The sequence below is a fragment of the Meles meles genome, chromosome 4 (genome assembly GCF_922984935.1).
Source record: "Meles meles chromosome 4, mMelMel3.1 paternal haplotype, whole genome shotgun sequence".
Taxonomy (NCBI): Eukaryota; Metazoa; Chordata; class Mammalia; order Carnivora; family Mustelidae; genus Meles; species Meles meles.
In genome coordinates this window covers 72,379,975-72,406,963 of record NC_060069.1, presented here as the reverse complement: position 1 = coordinate 72,406,963, position 26,989 = coordinate 72,379,975, and the positions used below count along the sequence as shown (strand labels likewise).

Genomic DNA, 26,989 nt, shown 5'->3' with positions numbered 1-26,989 from the left:
AAATGAACATTCCAGTAATCAGTGAAAAATTAGTTATAAATATTCAGCATAAAATACGTTACCCTAGATATGGGTCACTGGTCCATTTACTCATCAAGGGAAGGAAGAGATAGTTTGAAGTTAGGATGATGAGTTCAACTTGGGCATGGTTAGTTGCTGATGACTGTGGTACATACAACTGGCAATGACCAGGAAATATTAGTGAATATTGCTTTGAAATACAAGAGTCTGGTGAAAGAAATACAAATTCGGAAGTTTTCAGCATATGGGTGAAACCACATGAGATGAAAGATCAAGTAAGACATTTTCAGCACTGACACTTGTTGAGCAGTTTCTGGGAGGTCTTTGGACATTGACAACAAAGGAGAGAACATAATGTTATTAATTTATTCTAAATGACTTGTGCATTGGTTTATTGTAGCTGCTGTAACAAATTACCACAAATTTGGTGGTTTAAAACACCTGAAGTCTATTTTCTCACAGTTCTGAATACCAGAAGTCCACAAAAAGTATTACCTGGCCTGAAGCAAGGTGTGTGCTTCGATACATTCCCTCTGGAGGCTCTGGAGGAGAATTTGTTTTTTGCATTTTTCAGCTTCTGGGGACTGCCAACATTCCTTGGCATATGGTCACATTACTCCCATCATTGCTTTTTTATCACATTGTCTACCTTTCTTCCTCTATGGTGAAATATCCCTCTGCTTCCCTTATAAGCATACATGTATTTACATTTAATATCCCTCTGCTTCCCTTATAAGCATACATGTATTTACATTTAAAACCCATTCAGATAATCCAGGATAATCCCCCCATCTCAAGATATTTAATTTAATCACATCTATGAAGCCCTTTTTGCTATGAGAGGTAACCGCTGTTCATAGGTTCCAGGGATTAGGACGTGGATATCTTTGGGAGCAGGAGGCTAATATTAGCCTACCATAACTTGTATCTTTCTGATCACCATCAGTGTTTAGTTTTTCATCCTTTCTGTATTATAACTCCTGAATTTGGAAGACTTAATACCAAAAAAAAAAAAAAGTAGTGTAATGTCTCAATTTTTTATTACTTTAAATGACATTTTGGATATTTTGTATTAAATAAAATGTTATTAAAAGAATTTTATTTAAAACAATTTTTTCAACATGGCTACCAGAAAATTTAAATTGCATTGCAATTCTATTAACATTGCATTTCTATTAGCACTGGTATAAAATGTGTATGAGTTTCAGTCTCTTCATCTTATGGAGAAATTGCTGTTTCCTACAAATAAGTAGTTAAAATTCTTGAAAGCTGTGCACTATGTTAATTAAATGCTCAATTTTATTCCATGGATGTACTTTGCTCTATTGTAATCCATATTCATTCAAACTATTTATTGCTGCTTTTCTCCATTTCACAGCAACAAATCAAAAGGACTTCATGTGAAATTATTGACTACTCTGTGCCTCTCAGCCTCAAATAACCCCTAATTCTATGCACCTGGGAGCCAAAGCAAATCATAAGGAGCCACGCACACTGCCTTGATGAAGCATCTCTGGAAGCAAGTCTCACATGGTGAGTGCCAGACTGACTGGTAGTCTCTTAGAACTGAGAGGAAATAAGGTAATTTTTAGGAGTTTGACAATTTCCTTCAAAGGACATTGTAGTCTAAAGGGTGAAGGGTGGTGAGGAAATAAGGGGAAAATGTTTTTGATGGGAAGGGATCCAAAGGGGAAATTGTAGGAACAGAAGAGTCTTCCAGGAAAGAAGGTTGTGATTTGAGAGGACACTGTATATGGGCCTGGGAGAAGAGGTGAAGAAGAGTGACCAGAGGAGAAAATCTAGAAGATTCTAAGCAGTGAAGTCTGGTGAGAGGGAGAAAAAAGGACACTACTATTTACCAAGCTTCTACTGTTAATCAAGTACTTTCATATATGTTATACAAATACACTTATATTATTTGTTTTTGCAGGCCAAAAATTTGAGGTACAGAGACAAGAAATGATTTTCCTAAGGTCACGCAACTAATAAGTATCAAGGGCAAGTTTAGGATCTGTTAATTAGTGGGTTGATATTCTTTAGAGTATTAAAGCTACACTAAAAGGTGAATCTGTGAATGTGGAAAACATGGCAAATAACTTGAGAAAATTTGGGAAATTTCAATGATAGTAATCTATGTGTGATTGAAGTGGAGAAGGAGAAGTGGTAGGGTAGGGAAATATTTGTACCTGAAACTGTTTGTAGCAGCTGTGGAAACACATCACATCCAAAGGGCTCAGAAGGAATGGAATATTGGTTGGCCTTTTAACTAGTTTAGTTTTTAACTTGAGCAGCTCACCGGCATTACGCTATATTTGTAATAAGCATAGACCTTTGGATTTTTATATAAGTACCTGTAAGAAATATAAGCATATTTAAACTTTAGCCTCCCACAGACCTGAAAGAAACATAGTCAAAAAGCCAGTTCAAGTTTTATTTTGGCTGTAAAAATGAAAGCATTAAAAGAACTGCTCCAGCTCATAATGATGTGATTTAAAGGTACCACGACATCACCTCAGCTTGCAGAATTAATTCCCAATTGTATACTTCCCAACTTATACTCATCTCCTTTGAAATCATTTCATTTTCATTTCACCCAGAACCATTATAGACTCAACACCTTTTCTTCAAATATTAGCATTTCCCTCATTTCAGTGGACTCTTCCATCCTGTAGTTCTGAGATATATTATTTTATTGATGACCTTCCCTGACATACTACTGACCTCTCCTCACTTAAACATCCAATCTATATGTAGATATGACAGAGTATCTGCTGGAGATGAGGGGGAGAAGATCCTACACACTGTAAACATGGCTCATTATAAATTTACAAAAACCAAATAGAACTTTACTTCTTGCTCCTTTTGGCAGCCTCCTTTTATTAATGACTGAGTGTTTTCCCTATTCTGATTTCTCAATATCTTTCTTTACTTCTAGCTGTTGGTCTTGCATATCATTTAGCCAAAACAAGACACTTGTCTTCGGCTCCCTCATTTATATGGATTGTTGCCTTGACATATAGAGCTTTTCATTCTTCCATGAGATCTGAGGAAAAGAAATCACTTTAAGGCAAATATCTTTAACTAAGCTCTATTTCAAATTCCTTTTTGTTTTCTTAAAAAAGGTGTCATCATTTATTTTTTTCCTGTTATATTTAATTTTTCCTTTTCTATTGATTCTTTTTTATGTCCTGATCAATAATTAACACTTTTTTTTAAGTTTTGGTAAATCAATAGGAGAAATAACATATATTGTTTTTTAAATTGGCTTTTCTTGAATTATGTGATTAAAATTTTTAATTTTTAGTGCTCGCTTCGGCAGCACATATACTAAAATTTTTAATTTTTAGCAGCCATATCATACCCTACCCAGTGTATTGTCTTTTAAATATCCATGCAACTCTTTCTATTGATAAATTAGTATAAGCTTTACAATCTTTTTTAAAATTTTTAATGAGTTAATATTAAACATTTGTCATATTTATGACAATTTTTTTCAGTTTGTTGCATCTGACTTATATGTAAGAAATGGTAGAAATCCAAAAGGTTTAATTCAATCTTTCACAGTGGTCATCATGCTCTTTCTGATAGCTTCAAATCCTTCTATACTGAGAATATCTTTGGTTTTATATATTTCAGGATAATACAGACTTCTATATTTGTGTAATATATCTGTTTATATTTTATTTAAAGTTTTGAATTCAGGTGGAGTTATTTTGTTCTTTCTCATAATATCAGCAATGTATTGTAGGTCATCAAATAGCAAATCATCTCTGACTTACCCAGCTTAATTCCTATTCAGTGTCATTAATTTAGAAGGTACAATTTTCCAAAATTAAATAAAATTTAATAGACTTGCTGATTCATGCTGTTAGACAATAAGCATACTAAGGATAAGAATCCTATCATATTTGTATCCTTAGCACATTGTATTAATAATTAGTCTACAAAATTAGGTTATAACACTATATCGATATCATGATAATTATTTTAAAATACCGTGCTTTGCAGGGTCTCCTTAAAATTATGCTTCATTCCTCACTTCCATATTCTTCATTCCTCACTTCCATATTCTTTCTTCTTTCAGTGCAGCTTTAGATGATGTTGGCATAGTCTCTTCCCTGTTTCTCATTCTAATGAGAAACATGTTTCTCTAATGCTTCTCATTCTTCTTTCTCATTCAGCTGCTTGATTTCCATAGTATATAGCAACCCAGTGTCTGTTTTTCTTTCTGATCACTTTAGATGACCACCAATTTTCAGTCCTTAGGACTCCCTGTATGCATGAACTTTTCAGTGGGACTGGCCTTACCCATTCACAAATGTGGCATTCATCACTCCCCCAAAAGTCTCTACACTTTGGACTCTCTAATATCACCTGCAGTAAGTAGAACACAATGACATAATTGCTTATTGACCATATATGTTATGAGAATACTTTAATACTGGCAGCTGACCGATCTAGCAAAGACTAGAAGAGTTCAGAGATTTCTAATAGGAAATTATTAAGCACTCTGCATTTACCGAAAAATGAACTCCGTAGTTGTTGATACATAGACTGTATGGAAAAAAAGAAAAAGAATAAAAAGAAAGGAAGGAAGGAAGGGAGGAAGGGAGGAAAAAAGGAAGGAAGGAAGGAGGGGAGGGAGGGAGAAAGGGAGAAAGAAAGAGAGGAGAGGAAGGGAGAGAGAAAAGAGAAAGAGAGGGAGAGAAAAGAGTGAAAGAAGGACGGACGGAAGGGAGAAAGGAGGAAAAAGAGAGAGAAAGAGAGAAAGAAAGAAAGAAAAAGAAAAAAAGGAAAAGGAAAGAATAGCAATGAAAGAAAAGCAGACCCAAGTCCTCAATGTTGGAGAACAGCTTTCTATAAAGTCAGATCATTGAATTTCTGTGAGGATGTAAACAGTTCACAGTTTAAAATTTCCTGAGGCAGATTTAGAGAATGGAGAGGAGGGACAGACAGCAGAGGGAACGAAATTAAAAATATATATATACTGTAAAGATCTTAAGAGAACAAAACTAAGTACTTAGTATTGCCTTATATAATTTTTTTTTTTTTTTTTAGGAAATAGACTTGAAGAAGGAAAAACAGGTATACATGTTGTTTTAAGACTAGTGAGAAGAAAAATAGTAAGTCAGAGACTAAAACTGTATATGTAAGCCATAAGCCAAGATTTGTAGAAAGAACTGGAAGTATGAGACCTCACAATTTTGCTTAAAGCCACCTCTTTTCATTTACATCCATGTACCAGGCAAATAAGAATAATGTAGTATTTCCTGTCTTTCATAACTCCATTGTTGCACAGTTTTGTAGGAGCTGTATCATAATTTTTATAGGAAATATAACATAATTTTGTGTTCAATAAGAAAATTAGACTTACAACGTCTCTTTTGTTCATTAAAAATAATAGTAGCCAACACTTATTGAGCTTTCACTATGTGTCAGACACTATGTTAAGTTCCTAAATCATGTTTCACTTTATTTTCACAGAAATATCATGAGATAATACAAAAGTAATACACATTTTACAGATTAGGACACAAAGGCTTAACTGATGAGGGTCAAACAAGTATAAGTGGCAGAGCTAGAAACTGAACCTACGAATCTAATCACAGAGCCATTATAGAATAAAATCCTAAATAATATTAAGTCATACAAAATCCAACTTCCAATATTAGTAATATAAAATTACTAGTTACATTAAGAATATTTGTATATACGATCACTCCAGCTTTACAAACAATCTTTTATCCATGGATCTAATGGTTGCATTTACAAAATATATCTTTGTTTACATTAGTAAATGATATATTAATAATAATTTGCATTTTTATTGATGACTCAGGGCTCTGAAAATCATTTAAATTGTAATCATATAAAGAATGGAAGGGATGTAGTTCATTGGATTAAATCCAAATCTGAAAGGTCATATCTTCTATGTAGATCTCATGAATAAATCCAGAACCCCATGACCTTTCAACAGCCTTCTTTATTATAATGCAGGAACTAATAAACAATGTGAAATGGGTATCTCTGTGAAGTACATTAAGACTGAGACAGCTGTCTTCTCAGGATTGCCTAACTCACAATACTTGGTAATTCCAAAATTGAGAGTGGTTGATTATTAAAATATAATTGTACATTTAAAAAAATTGTTTGGAGATTTTGGGAGAAAAAAGGACTATTGGAGAATAAGGAGTATATGAAAGGTGAGACAGGTTTACCAGGATGATGAATTTTTAACAGAGGAGAGGGGCAGGAGATTGTATCAGGAAAGTAAATTTGCATATTGCTCCAGAGGAGATGCTTGAAAAGAAAGTAGATAGTGAAAAGATAGTTTTGTTGGTTCATTTATGTTTTACTAATTTTGATATGCCAGCTGGGAGGAATATGCGTTCCCATTAACCTCTGGTCCCTTGCTGCTGTTTGTAAACCCTCCAGATGGCCTATGGCTAAGATTGCTTCTGATCATCTGAGATTGGGGAAAAAGGGCCTTTGTAGTCCCTTTGAGGATATTGTTCAATTTCAAAAAGAAACCTTAAAGAAACCTTACTTGATTTTTTATTTCCATTTCTTTTTACTTTGGTAAAATACATAAACACAAAATTTGTCATCTTAATTATTTTTAACTGTATAGTTCATTTGTATTAAATACCTTTACAATGTTGTGTAACCATCACCACTATCCAATCTATCTGCAGAACTATTTTTAACTTGAAAACTGAAACTATAACTGAAACTATACTCACAAAATAATTCCTCATTCCTCCTCCTAGCCCCTGGCAACCACCATGTTACTTTCTGTTTCTATGGTTCTGTCTACTTCAGAGACTTTATATAAGTAGAATCATACAGTGTTTATCTGTATGTGACTGGCTTATTTCACAACCACAATGTCCTCAAGTTTCATCTATGCTGTAGCTTATTTCAGAATATCCTTTCTTTCTAAAGCGAATTTATATATCATTGTATGTATAGACCACATTTTGCTTATCTGTTCATCTGTCAGTGGACACGTGAGTTGCTTCCACATTTTCGCTATTATGAATAATGTTGCTATAAACATGACTACCGATATCTCTTTAAGACCCTGCTTTCAATTCTTCTGAGTAGATAACCAAAAGTGGAATTGCTAGATCATGTTCATTTTTAATTTTTTGAAGAACCACCATACTGTTTTCCACAGTGGCTTTATAATTTTACATGCTCATCAACAATGCACAGAGGTTCCAACTTCATATCATTACCAATACATCTTTTCTTTCTTTTCTTCTTCTTCTTCTTTTCTTCTTCTTTTTTCCTGATAGTAGCCATCCTAATGGGTCTGAGGTGGTATCTCATTATTGTTTTGATTTGCATTTCCCTAATTATTAGTGATTGAACATCTTTTCATATGCTTATTGGGACATTTGTTAATATATCTTCTTTGGAGAAATATCTAAGTCCTTCATCCGTTTTTTTAATTGGGTTGCTGGTTTTCTGTTGTTGACTTTTAGAAATTTTCTACATATTCTGTATATTAATCCCTTATCAGATATATAGTTTGCAAATACTTTCTCTAATTTTGTGGTTTTCATTTATTGTTGGTAGTGTCTTCTGTTGTGTATTTTTAATTACAGTTTTAAATAAAGTATAGTTTATCTATTTTTTTCATGTTTTGCCTATACCTTTGCTGTAAGGAACTAATGTCATGCAGCTTTTCTCCTGTGTTTTTTTTCCTAAGAGTTTTATAGTTTTTCACTTTATATTCATGTATTTGATCCATTTTGAGTTGATTTTTGCATATGGTATTAGATAAGGGTTGTACTTCATTCTCTTGTATGTGGCTATTTAGTTTCCCCAACCCTGTTTGTTAGAAAAGACTGTCTTTTCCCCATTGAATGGTTTTGGCACCTTGTCAAAAATCATTGAGCCATATATATGAAGATTTACTTCTGGCATTCTTTATTCTATTCCATTGCCTTTATGCTAGTATCACACTGTTTTGATTACTGTAGCTTTGTTGTAAGTTTTCCTATCAGGAAGTGAGTTCTTCAAGTTTGGTTTTCATTTTCAGAATAGTTTTGGTTATAGAGTCCCTTGAGATTCCATATGAATTTTAGAATGGGTTTTTCAATTTCTTCACAAAATGTCATTGGGATTTTGATAAGAATTACATGAATCTGTAGGTTGCTTTAGAAGGTATTGCCATTGTTAAGAACATTGAGTCTTCCAATTCATAAACATAAGTTGTGATTCCATTTATTTATGTCTTCTTTAATTTTTTTTCTGCAGTGTTTTTGTACTTTTCATTTTAGAGATCTCTTATCTTCTTGCTTAAGTTAGTTTCTAAATATTTTATTATTTTCGATGTTATTAGGAATGGAATTGTTTTTGTAATTTCCTTTTCAGATTGTTTTTTAACATATAGAAATGCAACTGATTTTTGTATGTTGACTTTATACTCTGCTATAATATCTATACACTGCTGAACTCATTCATTAGTTCTAATGGCTTGTGTGTGTGTGTGTGTGTAATCTTTTGGATTTTCTACATATAAGATCATATCATCTAAGAACAAAGAACATTTTACTTCTTCCTTTTCATGTTGGATGCCTTTTATTTGTTTTCTTCTTATAAAATTGCTCTGGCTAGAATGTCCAATATTATGTGGAATAGAAGTACCAAAATGGGCATCCTTGCCTTGTTACTGATCTTTGATGAAAATCTTTCAGTGTTTCAAAATCAAGCAGGAGGTTCATTGGGTTTTTTCTATATGGCTTCTATTATACTGAGGAAGTTTACTTCTGTTCCTAAAGTGTGGAGTATTTTTATCATGAATTTGAATTCTGTCAAATGCTTTTTCTGCATCAAAAATTGAGATGATCATGTCATTTTTTTCTCTCCTTCTGTTAATAGTATATTATATTGCTTGATTTTCATATGTTAAAACATATTTGCATTTCAGCAATAAACCCCATTTGGCCATATTATACAATCCATGTAATATGCTGCTGAGTTTGGTTTGCTAGTACTTTGTTGAAGATTTTTTTAAGATTTTATTTATTTATTTATTTATTTTTAGACAGAGAGCGAGCCAGTGGGGTAAGGTACAGAAGGGGAGGGTAAGGAAGGAGGAAAGAATCTCAAGAAGACTCTATGCTGAGCCTTCATAGGGCTCAGTGGCATGACCCTGAGACCCTGAGACAAAACCAAAAGTCAGACACTTTAACCAGCTGAGCTACCCAGGTGCCTCCATTGAGAACTTTTAATCTGTGCTTGTAAGAGATGTTGGTCTGTAGTTTTCCTTACTTGTGTCTTTGTCTGGCTTTAGTGTCAGGATAACGTTTACCTTATGGAATAAGTTAGGAAGTGTTCCCTCCTCTTTAATTTTCAGGAAATGTTAAAGTTTGATATTAATTTTCTAAATGTTGGTAGAGTTCATCAGTGAACTTATCACATACTGGAGTTTTTTTTGTCGGGAGATTTAAATGGTTAATTTAGATTTCCTATTTATTTGTGATTTATTCTTGGTAGATTTTGTGTTTCTAGAAATTTGTCCATTTTATCTAAGTTATCCAATTTGTTGGTATACAATTGTTCATGGTACTCATATTTTTTTTTATTTCTGTAGAATTGGTAATAATGTCCCACATTCATTTCTGATATCATAATTTGAATGATTTCTCTCTCTCTCTCTCTCTCTAATCCACCTAAGAAAAATTTGGCTAATTTTTTTGGTCTTTTAAAAAACAAACTTTTGTTTCCATTGATTCTTCACTATTGTTTTTCTATACTTTATTTTGTTTACCCTTGTTCTGATCTTCATGATTATATCTTTGCTATTAAGTTTGTGTTTAGTTTGTCATTCCTTTTGTAGTCCTTAAGCTGTAAAGTTTTGAGATCTTTCTTTTTCTATACAGTTTATTTTTTATTTCTTAATATCAGCTTTATTGGGGCATAATTCACATAAAAATTATAAGATATTTAAAGTGTACATTGTGGTGATTTGATGTATATATTTATCACATATTGTGTGTCCACATATTATATATGGTGTATGTATATGACATATATAATATACTAGTGTATATATAATACATATATATAATATGAGGATTTCCCTGTCTAGTTAATGAATTTAGTTACAGCCATCACTATTTATTTACTTACTTATCTATTTATTTTTGGTGAGAACATTTAAGTTCACTTTCTTACCAGGTATCAATTATATAATACTGTTTTAATCAACTGTAGTCACAACATTTTACATTAGAGCTTCAGACATTACTCACATTATAGATGAAAATTTTTATGCTTGTAGCAACCTCTCCCTTTGGAGCAACCAGACAGAAGATGAGTAGGAAATAGAAGACTTAGAACAACACAATAAACCAACTAGATCTAATAGACAAATACAGAATACTCTACTCAACAATAATAGAATACACATTCTTCTCCAATGGTGCATTTTCCAGAAGAAACCATATGTTAGGCTGTAGATTAAGTGTAAATCGTTTTTAAAAGGCAAATATCATAAAAAGTGACTGTGATCACACAGGATGATGTTAAAAATCAACAATAGAAGTAAAACTAGAAAATTCACAAATTTGTGGAAATTAAAAACCTCCCACTCTTATACTATTAGTGGATCAACAAAGAAATCAAAAGAAAAGTTAGAAAATACTTAGGGATGAGTGAAAACAAAACAAAACATATGAAACACAGTAAAATCAATGCTAAGGGGAAAATTTACAGCTATATACACTTGCAGTTTTTGTCCTTATTTCTTGCATTACAGTCTTATTTTGTTTTCCGTTTTTTTGTTTGCTTGTTTTAGTGGTCTTATTTAGCAAAATATTAATTTCTTTTCTTATTTTGTTTTGAGTATATTCTATAGCTAAACCCTGTATGGCTACCCTGGGGAATTCCCTTAACATCTTAAAGTTATAATACACTAAGTTGAATTTATTCATACCAGCTTATCTTCAATAACATACAAAGTGCAGATCTTAATAGCTTTTCCCACAACCCTTTTATTTATTTATTTTTTAAAAGATTTTATTTATTTATTTGACAGACAGAGATCACAAGTAGGCAGAGAGACAGACAGAGAGAGAGGAGGAAGCAGGCTCCCCACCGAGTAGAGAGCCTGATGTGGGGCTCAATCCCAGGACCCTGAGTTTATGACCTGAGCTGAAGGCAGAGGCTTTAACCCACTGAGCCACCCAGGGGCCCCATCCTTTTAGTTGCCGATATCAAAAAATTACATTATGCCCCTAAATAAACTAATAATTTTTAATTATTTAATCAATAATTAAATACATTTAGTTAATGTAGAAAATAAAACGTGTTATAAACTGAAGTTATAGCAATACTAGTTGTTTGGGTTTTTTTTTTTAGATTTTATTTATTTATTTGTCAGAGAGAGAGAGAAAGTGAGAGCGAGCACAAGCAGGGGAAGTGGCAGGCAGAAGGAGAAGCCAGCTCCCTGCTGAGCAAGGAGCCCAATGCAAGATTCAATCCCAGGACTCTGGGATCATGACCTGAGCCAAAGGCAGATGCTTAACCTACTGAGCCACCCTTGTGTCCCAACAACACAAGCTTTTAATGTAATAATTGTTACTTTTTATTTTGTTTTGTTTGCATTAGTCTCTCACAATGTGTACCCAAAAAATGAAGTTAGAAAGCATTGTCAACAATTTTATTAACTTTTATGATTCTAATGTTTTTATGTTTATTAATATCTTTATTTCTTCATACTAATTCGAGTTGCTGTCTAGTGCCCTTTCATTTTACCCTTCAGGGCAAGTCTGGTGATAATGAACTCCCTCCGGTTTTGTGTATCTAGGAATGTCTTAATTTCTTCTTCATTCTTGTAGGACAGTTTGCCAGGTATAGGATATTTTTGGTTTACAGTTTTTCCTATTTTCCTATTAGCTTGAATATACTAGCCCACTGGCTTCTTGCCTCTAAAGTTTCTCATGAGAAGTCTGCTCATATTTGGGCTAACGTGTATATGATGAGTCACTTCCTTCTTTTTGCTTTCAAGATTTTCTCTCTGTCTTTGGAAAATTGGTCATAATGCATCTTGATATGGGCTTTTTTTTTTAGTTTGTCTTAGAGCTTCTTAGCTTCTTAAATATTTTGATTTATATGTTCTATCAACTCTAAGAAGTTTTCAGCCATTATTTCTTCCAATATTTTGTGTGACCCTTTCTCTTTTCTTTTATAGGACTTTACAACCCATATGTTGGCCCACCTGATCATGTCCCATAGGTCACTTAGGCTCTGTGTACTTTTTTTTTTTTTTTTTTTTTTTTACAGATAAAAGGGATCTATTTTAATTTTTCTCAAAGGAAATAATTATTTTCACTCAAACGTACAGTACATCATGGTTATTGGCTTGAATTTATCCTCTTAGTGACAAAATAATTATTTTACTCATTAAGCTGAAGTGTTCTTAGCATTTAATATCCAGGCTCATAATTCCCGTAAGCATTCTGTTTCAGTAATATTAGATTTCTTGACAGCATCAGACAGGCCTTTCTGATAATGTAAAGTATCAGGTAATGTAACATCAAAATACATTTATTTACCTAGCATGTGGTTCATTTAAGGAGGTCTTTTGTATTTGGAAGACAATTTACCTTCTTTTTTTTTTTTTTTCCCTTTTTATTTATTTATTTTTTTTCAGCGTAACAGTATTCATTCTTTTTGCACAACACCCAGTGCTCCATGCAAAACGTGCCCTCCCCATCACCCACCACCTGTTCCCCCAACCTCCCACCCCTTTTTATCAATTTTTTTTTTCTTCTCTTCCTCAGACTCAGTAATTTCTATAGGCTTTTCTTTAAGTTCACTGATTCTTTTTTCTGCTTGCCCAGATCTGTCTATGAATCATTTGATGAATTTTTAATTTCAGTCATTTTACTGTTCAGCTCTGTAATTTCTTTTTGGTTCCCTTTTTTAGCTTTTCTATGTATTGATATTTCTACTTGTTCATAGATCATTTTCTTGACTTTCTGTACATCTTACCTTATTCTCTCAACATCTTTAAGATAATTGTTTCAAAATCTTTGTCTAGCAGATCTGCCATCAAGTCTTTCTCAGGGATAGTTTCTGTTATTTATGCTTTTCCTTTGAATGAACAAGACTTTTCCATCTCTATGCATGCCATATTATTTCTTGTTGTAGAAAACTGGAATTTGTATCTAATAATGCAGTAACTCTAGAAATCTGATTCTCCTATCTTCCCAGAATTTGCTAGGTTTTTTTTTGTTTGTTTGTTTGTTTGTTTTGTTTTATTACCATAGACTGTGTCTGTAGTGAGAATCACCTTTAGGTGGAAACAAAGTCTTCTAAGGTCTTTACTGACCCTGTGTCTTTCCCAGATCATGCATAATCACTTTCTAATTTGTCCCATGTATGCAGTCGCTTTTGCATATCCTAATCCATATGTCTGACCTCCAAAAGGAGACAACTAAAGGGAAAAAATAAAATCCACTAGCCCTTTAGGTCCCTTGGAAGTCACTTTAGCCTGAGGTGAAGGGTCTTGCAGTGATGTGGGGAAGTGCAGCAATGACCACATGCCTCTTTGTCTGTATCTTTGAGACTAAAAGCAAACATCAGCAATGAGAGCACAGATGCCTAAGATTTGTAAGATAGGTTTGTTTTTTCCCATACTAGCTTCTGCAAGCTGTGTATAGGCTGCTTCAGCAACACCTGAACAACTTCCTGCCATGGGGCTTGGGATGGGGCATCCATAGCTGTTACTGTGCAAAAAGCTGAAATTAACCAATTTGACATCTAAGCTTTTCCCTGGATGTTGAAGCCCTCAGCAGACTCTAGAGTTCCAAAATTAATTATATTAGACAGATTCTGCCAGTGTCATTTTTGTCTAGATATAAAGAAAGATTCTTGGTGCTTGCTACTCTCTCTACTCAGAATCCTCTTTGTTTGACATTTTAGAGCAGCTACAGACTTAGTTCAGCTGCCATAGCAAAGAGAATGTTTTATCTATTTAAATAATTCAAGTATGATAATTATATGTATATTATATGTTGAGGAATATGCATCATATTAATAAATTTTCCAATCTAATTTACTTAAAAGCCATGCTTCTTTTCCCAATAGTACAGGAAATTGTGTGTTTTTCTAGTTAATAAAAAAAAATATGTAATGGATAAAATGTTGGGTAGGAATTTCTAGCCTAAACTTTGATATTTTTCCTATACAATATCATCAACTAACAACTAACCACTGAAGTTGGATTAACATAGAGGAAGAAGCATTTAGACATTTGGCAATTGTCTCTTTTAATCCAGATATTTAGTTAGATCAAGCATAATCACTTCCCTCAACGTTGCTCCTTTTGTCATTTTTCTGCTGATACAGAATGCTGTCATTTATCCTAATGTGCTTACAAGGTTTTATCCTAAGTCAAAAGCAATGACAGTCAGCCTGTTATTATATTGACAAGTTCACAACTTACAAAATGCAGAAGACTTTTTAAAGGAACATTCATTTTTCTATTTTTTAAAGATTTACTTATTTATTTTAGAGAGAGAGAGAGCACAGAAGGAAGGGGCAGTGGGAGAGGGTGACAGAGAGAATCTTAAGCAGACTCTGTTCTGAGCGTGGGGCCAGATGTGGGGCTGAATCTCAGGACCCTGTGATCACAACCTGAGCCAAAATGAAGGGTTGGACGCTCAACCAACTGTGTCACCCAGGTGCCCCGGACCATTTGTTTTTCATTCATTCATCATCCATTGAAATCCTAAAATACTTATGAAGTGACTGTTACATATAAGGTCCTGCTCGAAGTAACATAGATGTAGAAGAGATCAAGACATAGTATCTGCCTTCAAGAAACTTCTAGACCAGTAATAGTAAGAAGTAGATTTGACTACCAAAAAAAAAAAAAAAAAAAAAAAAGTTTATTAAAATATCATTGGTTTTCTGTTAAACATCATTATAAGGCACAAAAAGGATAAAAATAAAAGGTTGTTAGCTTTATCTATAGAGTCAGGAAAGACTTCACGGAGGAAATGACACTAAATTTCTTAAAAGATAGCCTCACTGGTGGATTAACAAGCAGCTGAGGAGCTACCCTTCTAAATAGAGAGACTAGAATGGGCAAAGGCAAAAAATCAAATCACCTAGCACAGAGACCTGAAAGCCACTTGGCATGACTGGAGTATAGGTTATGTGGGAAATCAGGGCAAATACAATGAAGGCATGGCCCAAGCAATGGCAAAGTTTATATAACAAGCTAATGTATCTGGGTTTATTATAAAGATAAATGAAAGATTTTATACATGGAAACACAATAAACATATTTGCAGAAAACAGAAAACACCAGATTATTATAGCCCTTCAAGGACTGTGAAATACATATATGTGAGGGTTAGAGAAATGTGTCAGAGAGTCAAATTATGATATTATTTACAACCTGAGGACTTGGGATGGCCCTTTTTTTTTTTTCCAGGTCATCTTTCAGCACTTGTCTTGTAGGAAATGGATATCTGACCCTGCTTTGGTTATGGGTTTTTTTGGATGGCTTTTTCTACTAGAGATGCTTGTTTCTAGTAAAAGAAAAGCTCTTATTTTGGCTTTTATGAGTAGCCATACATTTAGCAATTGTTAAGACTTAGTTGTTGTTCTTTGTAGAATGAGAACATCTCAGTGTATTGAATTGGCTATTTTAAACTAGAAGTTGCTTCTCTATCTTTTAAAACATATATTTGTGGCTCATTCCTAAAAACAAAAAACAAAGTGGAATATAGCTGTCATAATATTAAAAATCTTAATTGGAAAAAAATGTAGTCTTAAGCCTTACTTTTCACCCCAGTAAGTCCTTTCTCCATAGGTACTGACTTTCTTTTCCTATTCCCCAATATTTAAACACATATGATAATGTATGGTGAGTTTTATTGCATTCTCATTTTTATTTATGAACTAATGTTATTTATTAATTTACTACCTTTATGGGTGCTATCATGATGTCTTTTCTACCACATTTTCCCAAAGCATATTATTAAAGCAAAATGACTGCCAATATAGACTATTTCAAATCTGAGTAGTTTAGTATAAAAACATTTCTTATTCCCTTTCTGTATTAATTTTCACACTTACAGTAGTTTCTTTACATACATAATTGATTTTTAAAAATATTTAATAAGAGGGCGCCTGGGTGGCTCAGTGGGTTAAGCCTCTGCCTTCGGCTCAGGTGATGGTCTCGGGGTTGTGGGATCGAGTCCCACACTGGGCTCTCTGCTCAACAGGAAACCTGCTTCCTCCTCTCTCTCTCTGCCTGCCTTTCAGCCTATGTGTGATCTCTCTCTGTATATCAAATGAAGAAATAAAATCTTAAAAAAATTTTTTTTAATAAGATAATCTACTCATTAGCATCCTTATTTTTCATAAATTCATTCCTTCTTGCCTTTGTTTTTCAACTGTGGTCCGAGCTGGTGGGTCTTCTATAATCTTGGTTCATTTTTTGGCTTTTTTCCCTGATGGGATCCATTATTTCCTGAATCCTATGTTTTGATTTGATTCATTAATTGATTAGTTGATCAAAACTCTCTTGTTGAGGCACCTGGGTGGATTAGAGGGTTAAAGCCTCTGCCTTTGGCTCAGGTCATGATCCCAGGGTCCTGGGATTGAGCCCCACATTGGGCTCTCTGCTCAGCAGGGAGCCTGTTTCCTTTCCTCTCTCTCTGCCTGCCTCTCTGACTACTTGTGATCTCTGTCTGTCAAATAAATAAATAAAATCTTAGAAAAAAAAAAAACAAACCTCTCTTGTTTCTTCAGAGCATATCTTTAAGTACACACTTTAGAAAATGTACTTAAAAGGATATTATCATGGGTCCTTATGTGGCTGATTATGTTTTATGTTTTTATTATATGTTATATCTGTTGATTTAAATTTCATTTGGATATTGAAAATTATTTTTTCCCTCATAGCTTCGGTAGGCTTTTAATCATGTGGCTAGTGAAAATATGATGCCATTCTGGATCTCATTTCTTTGTTTTGACATATTTTACTCTGAAAGACTTGAGGCTCCTCTCATTATTTCTGGTATTTTGAATCATAATGACATGCCTTGATGTATTATGTAAACTTTCAAACCAGATACTTATGAAGTTCTTAGTTGATTCTGTTATTTCTTTGACAATGTTCTTCACTTTCCATCTTCTGTTCCTTTTCAGAATTTCAGTTAGGCATTGGGCCTCCTGGATCAGTCTTCTAGGTCTCTTTTCTCTCATTTATTTTTTAACTATGAAATATGTAATACATTAATTAAAAAATATACCTATACAGTTTAAATCATAATAACAAATGAATATTTTTGTACCAATCTCCCAAGTTAAGAAGAAAGAAAACATTGCAGGTAATTTGGGAGTTTGTGATGTTTTACTTAAGAATTATGTACACTCTAGGTCATAGCAGTTTGTTTCTACTTATAGTTAAACATTTCTTTTTTTTTTCCTTTCTTTTTTGTTTTGTTTTGTTTTTTGAGTGGATATTCTCTTAGAAAAATATTGTTTTATCCTTTTCCATGCTAACATGGTTAACTACTTTTCTAATATTAAAACAAGATAATATTCATAGGACAAATATAACATGTTCTTTTTTTATATATTGTCCTTTGTTTTAGTAAATATTTTACAAAGGATTCTTGCCTCAGTATTCAATGGTGAGATAAAGTTCCTTCCTCCTACTATGTTTATGTTTAGAAATAAATTAAGGAGTAATCCATCTTAGCCAATTCTCTGAGAATGTTAATGTAATACTCTGAGATAGATTTATATTTTGTCTATTTAGTTAATCTGGAACTGTGTTTCTCAGAACTCTCTTCCCTTTCTGATTCCATGAAAGACCAAGCTGAGAGACATTTGTGTGGACTGTAACAGACGATGAAGTAGCAGTTATCATTCTCTGAAGGTTGGTATAGAGTAATAGGTACCATTGCAGCTCGCACATAATTTGCTGGTTCACTTGTTCATATCACTGGGCTCTTAGCTCTTCGAGCTTCTGTCCTGGTCTTCCTTCAGCTTCTTTGACTCCTGAACCAGATGCATATGAACTAAGGGCACTAGATCCTTCTGTAGGAAATTGAGGGTAGTGAAAGCTAGACATGGATTCTACCTTGTCCTTGTGTTTTCTAGCTTGTCCTCATGGGCTCCAGTTGATCCTTGTTCTTTTCTGCTTCATGTCCAGCTGTTATCTTCCAAATTGCCACACATGTTGATTTATAATGACGTTAAGCCCACCAGAAGATGCAGAGGTAACAAATTTCTATAAACCTATATATAAATGTTTTAATTGACTTTATTTTATTTATTTATTTATTTATTTATTTATTTCATAAACATATAATGTATTTTTATCCCCAGGGGTACAGAACTGTGAATCACCAGGTTTACACACTTCACAGCACTCACCATAGCACATACCCTCCCCAGTGTCCATAACCCCACTCCCCCAACCCCCATCCCTCCAGCAACCCTCAGTTTGTTTTGTGAGATAAAGAGTCATTTATGGTTTGTCTCCCTCCCAATCCCATCTAGTTTCATTTATTCTTCTCCTACCCCCCTAACCCCCCATGTTGCATCTCCACGTCCTCATATCAGGGAGATCATATGATAGTTGTCTTTCTCTGACTGACTTATTTCACTAAGCATGATACCCTATAGTTCCATCCACGTTATTGCAAATGGCAAGATTTCATTTCTTTTGGTGGCTGCATAGTATTCCACTGTGTATATATACCACCTCTTCTTTATCCACTCATCTGTTGATGGACATCTAAGTTCTTTCCATAGTATGGCTATTGTAGACATTGCTGCTATAAACATTCAGGTGCACATGCCCCTTCGGATCACTACGTTTGTATGTTTAGGGTAAAAACCCAGGAGTGCAATTGCTGGGTCATAGGGTAGTTATATTTTCAACTTTTTGAGGAACCTCCATGCTATTTTCCAGAGTGGTTGCACCCGCTTGCATTCCCATCAACGGTGTAGGAGGGTTCAACTTTCTCTTCATCCTCAACAGCATCTGTCATTTCCAGACTTGTTAATTTTAGCCATTCTGACTGGTGTGAGGTGGTATCTCATTGTGCTTTTGATTTGTATTACCCTGATGCCGAGTGACGTGGAGCACTTTTTCATGTTTCTGTTGGCTATCTGGATGTCTTCTTTGCAAAAGTGTCTGTTCATGTCCTTTGTCCATTTCTTGATTGGATTATTTGTTCTTTGGGTGTGGAGTTTGCTAAGTTCTTTATAGATTTTGGACACTAGCCCTTTATCTGATATGTCATTTGCAAATATCTTCTCCCATTCTGTCAGTTGTCTTTTGGTTTTGTTAGCTCTTTCCTTTGCTGTGCAAAAGCTTTTGATCTTGATGAAATCCCAATAGTTCATTTTTGCCCTTCCTTCCCTTGCCTTTGGCGATGTTCCTAGGAAGATGTTGCTGCAGCTGAGGTCGAAGAGGTTGCTGCCTGTGTTCTCCTCAAGGATTTTGATGGATTCCTTTCTCACATTGAGGTCCTTCATCCATTTTGAGTCTATTTTCGTGTGTGGTGTAAGGAAGTGGTCCAATTTCATTTTTCTGCATGTGGCTGTCCAATTTTCCCATCACCGTTTATTGAAGAGGCTGTCTTTTTTCCATTGGACATTCTTTCCTGCTATGTCGAGGATTAGTTGATCATAGAATTGAGGGTCTATTTCTGGGCTGTCTGTTCCATTCCATTGATCTATGTGTCTGTTTTTGTGCCAGTACCATGCTGTCTTGATGATGACAGCTTTGTAATAGAGCTTGAAGTCCGGAATTGTGATGCCACCAACTTTGGCTTTCTTTTTCAATATTCCTTTGGCTATGTGAGGTTTTTTCTGGTTCCATATAAATTTTAGGATTATTTGTTCCATTTCTTTGAAAAAAAAATGGATGGGATTTTGATGGGTATTGCATTCAATGTATAGATTGCTTTAGGTAGCATAGACATTTTCACAATATTTATTCTTCCAATCCAGGTGCATGGATAATTTTTCCATTTCTTTGTGTCTTCCTCAATTTCTTTCATGACTACTTTGTAGTTTTCTGAGTATAGATTCTTTATCACTTTGGTTAAGTTTATTCTTAGGTATCTTATGTTTTGGGTGCAATTGTCAATGGGAATGACTCCTTAATTTCTCTTTCTTCTGTCTTGTTGTTGGTGTACAGAAATGCAACTGATTTCTGTGCATTGATTTTATATCCTGACACTTTACTCAATTCCTGTACAAGTTCTAGCAGTTTTGGAGCGGAGTCTTTTGGGTTTTCCACATATGGTATCATATCATTTACGAAGAGTGATAGTTTGACTTCTTCTTTGCTGATTTGGATGCTTTTAATTTCCTTCTGTTGTCTGATTGCTGAGGCTAGGACTTCTAGTACTATGTTGGATAGCAGTGGTGATAATGGACATCCCTGCCGTGTTCCTGACCTTAGCGGAAAAGCTTTAAGTTTTTCTCCATTGAGAATGATATTTGCGGTGGGTTTTTCATAGATGACTTTGAAAATATTGAGGTATGTGCCCGCTATCCTACACTTTGAAGAGTTTTAATCAGGAAGGGATGCTGCACTTTGTCAAATGCTTTTTCAGCATCTATTGAGAGTATCATATGGTTCTTGTTCTTTCTTTTATGAATGTGTTTTATCACATTGATTGATTTGTGGATGTTGAACCAACCTTGTAGCCCTGGAATAAATCGCACTTGGTCGTGGTGAATAATCCTTTTAATGTACTGTTGAATCCTATTGGCTAGTATTTTGGTGAGAATTTTTGCATCTGTGTTCATCAAGGATATTGATCTGTAGTTCTCTTTATTGGTGGGATCCTTGTCTGGTTTTGGGATCAAGGTGATGCTGGCCTCATCAAATGAATTTGGAAGTTTTCCTTCCATTTCTATTTTTTGGAACATTTTCAGGATAAAAGGAATTAATTCTGCTTTAAATGTTTGGTAGAATTCCCCTGGGAAGCCGTCTGGTCCTGGGCTTTTGTTTGTTTGGAGATTTTTGATGACTTTTTCAATCTCCTTACTGGTTCTGGGCCTGGTCAGGTTTTCTATTTCTTCCTGGTTCAGTTGTGGTAGTTTATATGTCTCTAGGAATGCATCCATTTCTTCCAGATTGTCAAATTTGTTGGCATAGAGTTGCTCGTATTATGTTCTTATAATTGTCTGTATTTCTTTGGTGTTAGTTGTGATCTCTCCTCTTTCATTCATGATTTTGTTTATTTGGGTCTTTTCTCTTTTCTTTTTGATAAGTCTGGTCAGGGGCTTATCAATCTGATTAATTCTTTCAAAGAAGCATCTCCTACTTTTGTTGATTTGTTCTGTTGGTTTTTTTTTGGTTTGTTTTTTGGTTTTTTTTGGTTTCTATTTCATTGATTTCTCTTCTCCTGCTGGGTTTAGGTTTTCTTTCTTGTTCTTTCTCCAGCTCCCTTAGGTGTACGGTTAGGTTGCATACTTGAGACCTTTCTTGTTTCTTGAGAAAGGCTTGTACTGCTATATATTTTCCTCTCATGACTGCCTTTGCTGTGTCCCACAGAATTTGAACCGTTGTGTTTTCATTATCATTTGTTCCCATGAATTTTTTCAATTCTTCTTTAATTTCCTGGTTGACCCATTCAGTCTTTAGAAGGATGCTGTTTAGTCTTCATGTATTTGGGTTCTTTCCAAATTTCCTCTTGTGATTGAGTTCTAGCTTCAGAGCGTTGTGATATGAAAATATGTAGGGATTGATCCCGATCTTTTGATACCAGTTGAGACCTGATTTAGGACCCGGGATGTGATCTAGTCTGGAGAATGTTCCAATGTGCACTAGAGAAGAATGCGTATTCTGTTGTTTTGGGATGGAATGTTCTGAATATATCTGTGATGTCCATCTGGTCCAGTTTGTCATTTAAGGCCTTTATTTCCTTGTTGATCTTTTGCTTGGATGATCTGTCCATTTCAGTGAGGGGAGTGTTAAAGTCCCCTACTATTATTGTATTATTGTTGATGTGTTTCTTTGATTTTGTTATTAATTGGTTTATATAGTTAGTTGTTCCCACATTAGGGGCATAGATATTTAAAATTGTTAGATCTTCTTATTGGACAGACCCTTTGAGTATGATATAGTGTCCTTCCTCATTTCTTATTATAATCTTTGGCTTAAAATCTAATTGATCTGATACAAGGATTGCCACCCCAGCTTTCTTCTGAATCCCATTACATGGTAAGTTGTTTTCCACCCCCTCACTTTAAATCAGGAGGTTTCTTCGGGTCTAAAATGTGTTTCTTGTAGGCAACATATTGATGGGTTTTGTTTTTTTTGTCCATTCTGATACCCTGTGTCTTTTGATTGGGGCTTTTAGCCCATTAACATTCAGGGTAACTATTGAGAGATATGAATTTAGTGCCATTGTATTGCCTGTAAGGTGACTGTTACTGTATATTGTCTCTGTTCCTTTCTGATCTACCACTTATAGGCTCTCTCTTTGCTTAGAGGACCCCTTTCAATATTTCCTGTAGAGCTGGTTTGGTGTTTGCAAATTCTTTCAGTTTTTGTTTGTCCTGCAAGCTTTTTATCTCTCCTTCTCTTTTCAATGATAGCCTAGCTGGATATAGTATTCTTGGCTGCATGTTTTTCTAGTTTAGTGCTCTGAATATATCACGCCAGCTCTTTCTGGCCTGCCAGGTCTCTGTGGATAAGTCCACTGCCAATCTAATATTTTTACCATTGTATGTTACAGTCTTCTTTTCCTGGGCTGCTTTCAGGATTTTCTCTTTGTCACTAAGACTTGTAAATTTTACTATGAGGTGATGGGGTGTGGACCTAATTTTGTTGATTTTGAAGGAGTTTCTCTGTACCTCCTGGATTTTGATGCTTGTTCCCTTTGCCATATTGGGAAATTCTCTCCAATATAACTTCTGCTCCCCTCTCTCTTTCTTCTTCTTCTTCTGGAATCCCAATTATTCTTAATGTTGTATCATCTTATGGTGTCACTTATCTCTCAAATTCTCCCCTCGTGGTCCAGTAGTTGTTTGTCTCTCTTTTGCTCAGCTTCTTCATTCTCCTTCATTTGGTCTTCTATATCACTAATTCTTTCTTCTGCCTCATTTATCCTAGCAGTAAGAGCCTCCATTTTTTATTGCACCTCATTTAATAGCTTTTTTGATTTCAACTTGGTTAGATTTTAGTTCTTTTATTTCTCCAGAAAGGGCTTTTATATCTCCAGAGAGGGTTTCTCTAATATCTCCCATGCCTTTTTCGAGCCTGGCTAGAACCTTGAGAATTGTCATTCTGAACTCTAGACCTGACATATTACCATTGTGTGTATTGATTAAGTCCATAGCCTTCGGTACTGCCTCTTGCTCTTTTTTTTGTGGTGAATTTTCCGCCTTGTCATTTTTTCCAGATAAGAGTGTATGATAGAGGAAGTAAAATACTAAAAAGGTGGCAAAGACCCTAGGAAAATGTGCTTTAACCAAATCAGAAGAGACCCCAAATCATGGGGGGAAGAAAGGGGATAAAAAGAGGTTCAGGAAAAAAAAGAAAAAAATTTAAAAAATAAAGAAAAAATATAAAAAAGAAATATATATATATATATATATATATATATATATATATATGATAAACTAGTTAAAAAAACATTAAAAAGGAAAAGGGTAAAAGTTAAAAAAATTAGCAGAAGAAGAAAAAAACTGAAAAAAAATTAAATTAACCACAAGACTAAAGAATCGTTGGGAGAAAGCCATGAGTTCTGTGCTTTGCTTTCTCCTCCTCTGGAATTCTGCTCCTCTCCTTGGTATTGAACCTGCTCTCCTTGGTAGGTGATCTTGGTCCTGGCTGGATTTCTTGTTGATCTTCTGGGGGAGGGGCCTGTTGTAGTCATTCTCAAGTGTCTTTGCCTGAGGTGGAATTGCACCGCCCTTACCAGGGGCCAGGCTAAGTAATCCGCTCGGGTTCGCTTTCGGGAGCTTTTGTTCCCTTAATGCTTTCCTTAGAGTTCCAGAGGATGGGAATGAAAATGGCGTCCTCCCAGTCTTCAGCCCAGAGGAACCGAGAGTTCGGGGCCCCACTCCTCAGTGTGCCCTCAGAGAATAGCCCCCAATCACTCCCATCTCCCTGGCCTCTGGCCACGCTCCAAGCTCACCCTTGACTGGTTCAAGGTAACCCCGAGCTGAGAGCTCACTCCTTGGCTCTTTCTCTGTAACCGGCTTCCCCGTTCTAATACCTGCAAGCTCTGCGACACTCAGACACCCCCTTCTCTGACCCCGCAGGACCTGGGGCCATGCTGACCCCGTGTTTGCTTCACTGCGGTTTAGCCTCTGGAGTGATGTCCATCAGTGGAACAAACTTTTAAAAGTCCTGATTTTGTGCTCCATTGTTCCACCGCTTGCTGGTAGCCAGCCCCTTCCCCCACGGTCTATCTTCACATTGCTTTAGATTCACTTCTCCGCCAGTCCTACCTTTCAGAAAGTGGTCAATTTTCTGTTTCTAGAATTGTTCCTCTTCTTCTCTTAGATCTCCCATTGGATTTTTAGGTGTTTGCAATGTTTATTTATTTATTTATTTAAAGATTTTATTTATTTATTTAACAGAGAGAGATCACAAGTAGGCAGAGAGGCAGGCAGAGAGAGACGAGGATGCAGGCTCCCCGCTGAGCAGAGAGCCAGATGCGGGGCTCGATCCCAGGACCCTGAGATCACAACCTGAGCCAAAGGCAGAGGCTTAACCCACTGAGCCACCCAGGCACCCCTGCAATGTTTAGATAAGCTATCTAGCTGATCTCCTGCTACCTGATGTAGTCTCAGTCTGCTACTTCTCTGCCATCTTGACTCCTCTTCCTATTTGACTTTCCCCAGCCCTAGGTAACCACTAATCTACTTTCCATTATTAGTTAATTAGTTCATTTTACTATTCCAAGTCAAAAATTTTACAAGTGTAAACATACAGAATGTATTTTGAGGGGTGTAGTTGTGAAAACTTGCTGAATCATTCTAACACATGCACAAATTTGGAAATACAAAGGAATTAACATTCCACAGGATAAAAAACTAGTCTTGAACAATAAGGATAGCAGGGATAAGTAAATACTTCCCTTTGCCATTTCTGGGATAGATAAATCTTAAACACATTCTATCTGGTCCCTCAGAGGATCCTCAATGGAATTGAGCCTAGGTATCTACCTCAAGGATCATCCTGGGTTTGAGTTTCCCTCTTTGTCTATTTCATTCTTCTTACTTCCCTACTCTTAATTCCTTGGAAATCCTTTTCCAAAATAAACTATTTCATGCAAACCCTTATCTCAGGCTTTCCTTTTGGGGACAAACCATGCTAAGAAAATGTGTATCAATGGAATACCACACACAAGTAAATGAGGAAAAAAAAATGTCCAAAACACCTAGAGAGTCTATGCACCACATGGATGTTCTGCAAATGCACTGCCAAGTATTTGCAAAGAAAATATTGTGTATGATGTACCAAGTATGTCCTTTAAGTCAATTTTGTTAATTTTGCCATTCAAACTCAAATTGTCCATATCAGTGTGTCACAGCAGTAGTGTTAGTACCATTATTTTTTAAATATTTTGGAGAAATATGTATATTAGTGGGTACAGTTATGGTGGGGCGCTCTTGTCATTTTGTCAATGAAGGAGTCTAGGGATTCTAAATGTTCTTGAAATGCCTAAGAGAGTGCCGAACAATAGACAAGTGTGCCATATATTAGAGTAAGCAATTAGTTAGACTTTAACAGAATCCTTGGAAGCCAGCAAATGGAAAATCATAGTCAGTGATGGGGAAGTCAGAGGCCCATCCTGACAACACTTCAAAACAAAGCCACAAGAAGCCAGATCCAACCAACCAGATAGGCCCAAGACAAAGAAGGTCAGAGATTTTGACCAAGGGAGAAAAGGCACACAACCCTCCTCCCAAAGAAATCATCTTCCATGTAATAGATATTCTACCCCCTAGTTAACAACTATCAGTTAAAGATAGAGACCCAAACCCCATGAGGCACAGCTCTCTCCCAGCTCACTCATTCTCATGTCTTAAGAGCATTCTCTCACTTTAATAAACTCTTCACTTGCACTACTCAAACACTGGTCTGGTCCATCATTGAATTCTTTCTTGGGAGGAGACCAGGAGCCTCTGGTGTTATCCAGGAATGAGCTGAGCAGGGGCCTCAGGGCTAGGAATCTCCCCAGTTCACCCAGCAATACATATGCAGCATGACTGAACCTAGATGATAATTTTCTTATACATATACTAAGTATTTTGTCAATGTTTTATATTATACTGAGTTTTCCAAGCATACAAATGAAGATAAAGTCAACACTAAGGAGAGAGAGTAGGTAGTCAGAAACAACTTGGTGAACTCACTCAGGACTGAAACAACTGATTCACATATTGCTCTCATTTGTACACCTGGTTACATGCACTGATATTGGTTAAGCCCATTTGAATTTTTTTTTCAATATTCGGTCAGAAGCAACCCAAAAATTTGGCACAAAGATTTTTATTAAGAGTACCTACATCATGTTGTAATTGTTAGCATGAATGATATCCCATTAAATAACTTGTTAGTAAAATGTTTAAAAAATATTCTTGCCTTTATTTTAAACCTAGGCTCCTTAATAAAATTTCCAAAGTATAACCAATTTTCTTTTATTTTCTAATTGTAAATTATATACTCGCTGATAATTATTCACCATTTTGAAAAACTGTTTACTTAGAGTGAGTATTGCACTTATCAAATGCTTATTCAGCGTTAAGATTATGGCATTATTATTTTTAATTTTTTTTCTAATTTAAAACTTATCCATGTGTTCTGAGACAAGGTCTTATATGATCAGGTTGATGAATCTTTTAATGCATTATATAATTCACCTGATAGCTTTATATTGCTATTTTAAAATCTATTTTAATCAGGAGTTATGATTTTTCTTCTTTTATTATACTT

The 26,989-nt window shown here is 35.1% G+C and overlaps 1 long non-coding RNA gene across 1 annotated transcript in view; it reads left to right on the top strand.

Moving 5' to 3' along the window:
* The first annotated feature begins 1,404 nt into the window (after window positions 1-1,404).
* Window positions 1,405-26,989, top strand: part of LOC123940235 — a 265,626-nt gene continuing 240,041 nt past the window's right edge. The window contains exon 1 of the long non-coding RNA XR_006818054.1: window positions 1,405-1,554. This is a non-coding gene — a long non-coding RNA (uncharacterized LOC123940235). The remainder of the gene's footprint in view (window positions 1,555-26,989) is intronic.